Raw genomic sequence first — 3,697 nt, forward strand, 5'->3', positions numbered from 1 at the left:
ATTTTTTTTTTTTTGAGACAAGTTTTGCTATGCAGTTCAGGTTGGCCTTGAACTCACTTTGTAGCCCAGCTGGCCTCAAACTTGCAGGGATCCTCCTGCCTCAGCCTCTCTCCAGTGCTAGGATTATAGGCATGAGCCACCAGGCTCTAAATACTATTTAAATGCTTAGTAACATATAGGCTGTTAAGTTACTTAAACTCAATTTCTCCATCTGTAAAAATAAGTAAAAGTACTGATAAAATTGTTGTGAAGATAAAAGGAAATCATACAGGTGGGACACCCAGCATAGTACACTGTAAGAAGATAGCAAATTTGGTAGCTACTAATGTGATTATCATGAATGTTATTTTAAACTCCAGAAACTACTATCTGTAGAACCAGATTTGACAGTTGATTCAGTGATCATCAATCTTGTTGACAATCAATTTCCTTTATTCAAAACTCATTCAATCTGATCAGCTAAAGAGAGCATTTGTTAATATACAGTTAAAAATGCAAGTGATCACAAGTAGTAGAAGTGGTAATCAGAAGACAGTCTGGGTTGTAGGTGTCTAACCAGCCTTTTTCATAAAGTGGAGTCCTATCCTGGGTATCAGAACACTCATGACAGCTTATTCAAACTTCTAATGTGGGGGCTGGGGATTTAGCTCAGCGGCAAAGCGCCTGCCTGGCAAGCGCAAGGTCGTGAGTTCGGTTCCCAGTACTGGAGAAAAACCAAAACCAAACCAAACCAAACAAAACAAACTTCTAATGTGATTTTTTTCTATTTTAATATACAATGTTGATTTTCCTAAAAATTATAGCACTGGTAGTTCATACATATAATTTACCAACTAATCACAAATAACATGCCAATTGGATAGAAAATGTACATAAGAAATCTCCATAAATACAAATTCCAACAAAGCATACAGAATGGCTTTTTTGGAGTGGAACTTGTCCTCACAGAATTTCAAAAAATTCAGGCTAAGTATTACTGAGTCAAAGTACTCCAAGTTATATATTTAGTCTTTATCCTAAGAATACTCTCAGAAAGTACTGCTCATAATTTAATTTTTCCAACAAACCACGAACACATCCCATGATTCTATATAACAGAGAGGACATTACTATTAGGACAGAAGAAATCAGTATGTAGTATAAATGAACTGAGTCTACCATATTATAATTTCAATAGGCGTTTAGAGAGCAGTTTCAATATCAATGTGATGAGTTAAAGTCTGGATTACTTCATTACAAAGATAAAAACAAAAAGTCATATATTTTTAACCCTTTCCAATATGAAAATAAAACAGAATCTAAAACCTATTCACCTACTGTAAATTCGTCAGGCTTTAAACTTTTAGAGTAGTAACTTTTGAACCATACAAATAGTTACATTTGAATACATTAAAGAGTTACTCTGTAGTTTTACTAAGTGACCTGACTAAAAAAAAAAAAACCTGGCAACTCAATGAAGCTCTAAGAACTGTGTGCCTACTTCATATACCATTGCACTGTGCTGAACTGGTATCTGGAGACTGTATGGAGCTAGCTACCTGAAAGCAAAGGAAGGAACTGACGGAAAGAGTTTATTAAAAAAAGAAGAAGAAGAAGAAGAAGAAGAAGAAGAAGAAGAAGAAAAAGCACTATCCTTAACACACCCACTACCTATGGAAACAGCATTTTAAAATACACACATTTCTTGTCCTACCACTTTGTCTGTAATTCGGTAAGTCCTCCTACTACTAACATGTTATCCTTCTTTCACTCTTTAAAATAAAAAATAAATAAATAAATACACACATTTCTAATTTTCCAACATGTAAAATATAGCGAAGGGGTATTCTACCACAGGCAGATCTTCCTACTCCTTCTCACCCCCACACAGTGTTTTGCCAAGAGCACAGCCCTAAGTAAAATAAGCCATGCAATTTCCTTGTTTACTTAAAGAATTGCAGAAAACATGTTGACTGCTTCCGAGGCTTTTTGAAACCAATCAATATTTAAAAGACTTTTAACGATCACGTTTGAAATAGGAGAGTAGTAATAATTCCTTCAGCTTTTAAAAAAATCTAGTTTTAAATTTACAAAAAGGGTTAAATCTTACACTGCAGTTCATCAGTATGCCTTGTTTGCAACCAGAAGAGGAAAAAGAGGGGAGAACAGCAAAACACACAAGATGGAAAATATCACTACCTCCTTTGGTGGTTATGAATAATTGTAAATGGCCCAAGAGGTCAGGGAAAAGAGTTCATGAATAGAAAGAAGGGGTGTTAACAATGTAAGCTGGTCCCTTCCAGATTCACACTGATGTCGGAGAGAAAAAGGAATTTATTTACACTGCAGTGTCTGGCAGCAAACATGGCTGCCCCTGCCCCCTTTAAATCGGAATAGTCTTCATTCCCTCACCAAAACCATCAAATTATGGCCATGTCTGTGTCTTCCTCACAAAACACAAACACATCTTCTCTTCCCTGAAAACAGTAACACCCACACCTCCCCCATTTCACAACAATCACAACCATACCCACTAGCTTCTCTATCTCCTACCTTGAAATAAAAGGCTGGAACACACAGAAATATAGGAACAAAAGGCATTCCTTCTAACACTTTAACAACCTCCGTCCCCTTCTTTTCCTCCCACTCTGTGACGCTTGGTCGATCCTTCTCACCCTTTCAACATTGAGTTAATTGCCTTCCCTAGCCCAATTCTACGTCTTCCAGTTTCCTGCGTCTATTTCCAATCCTCCCGTTGCATCTTGCCTCAATCATTCTCATTCTTTTTCTTTTCTAATCAATTTTTTCCTCCACTTTCAATTCCTTTATTTCTCCGTTTATTCCCAAAAGACATCCCGTTTCCCCATCAAATTCTGCCCTCCTCACCCAGTCTCCTGGTTCCCACACTCCACCCCCGACCACCGCAATTCGAGTCATCCAGGTCCCTAACCTTCTTCAAATCTAACTCTTCCCCTCTTCCCCTGCCCCTCCCCCGTTCCCATCTTTATCCCCGCCCCCATCCCACCTCTACTCCCAGTTCCCAGATCAGCGCCACTACATCCCTCATCCCAATCCAGCTTCCCCTGAGCCACCCCCCAATTCCCTCCACACCCCCACCTTGCCATCTGCTCTTCCTTCTAGACTCCCCTCGAACCTTTCGGGACACCCGCTCTCCTCCGTCCCTGGGTCACCCCCTCACCCTTGCCCCATCCTTAGGTCACCCCCTCCCCACCGTGCCCTTCCACGCGACACGCGCGCGCGCGCGCGCGCACACACACACACACACACACACACACACACACACTCGAGCGCGCACTTTACCTTCAGTTTGTTCCATTCTAACCCCCGGGCCGTGTCAGCGCGATCACAGGAGAGACGCGGAGGCCCGGAGTGGGGCTGGAGTACGGGCAGGGGCTGCGGCCGCGGGGGGGAGGAGACAGAACCAAGCTAGGCCGCATGAAAGCCCGGGACTAGATTTCCCCTGCGCCGGGCGCCCCTGCCATAGCGGCCGGCACCTAGGAAGGCCACGGCCGAGCCCGGCCGGGCGCGCTGCGGTAGGAGCAAGGCTGCAGGAGGTAGCGTGGGCGGGTAGGCGGCGGGACCGGGGTCGCCGTGCCGCTGCTGGTGCCCGAGCAGAGCCTGAGGTGACGGCCCAGGGGGCAGCGGGGTCCTCCGGGCTCGCTCGGAGTCCGCGCGCCCTCCGCGGCAACCTGCGCAC

The 3,697-nt window shown here is 43.6% G+C and overlaps 1 protein-coding gene across 1 annotated transcript in view; it reads right to left on the reverse strand.

Annotated features, from left to right (window-relative positions):
* The window catches only part of Whsc1l1 (Wolf-Hirschhorn syndrome candidate 1-like 1), a gene marked incomplete at its 5' end in the record, with an annotated part of 121,702 nt that extends 118,005 nt beyond the window's left edge, over positions 1 to 3,697 (reverse strand). The window contains 1 exon segment of the mRNA XM_005398440.2: positions 3,301 to 3,697.

This window comes from Chinchilla lanigera, unplaced genomic scaffold, assembly GCF_000276665.1.
Source record: "Chinchilla lanigera isolate Chin_1 unplaced genomic scaffold, ChiLan1.0 scaffold00062, whole genome shotgun sequence".
NCBI lineage: Eukaryota > Metazoa > Chordata > Mammalia > Rodentia > Chinchillidae > Chinchilla > Chinchilla lanigera.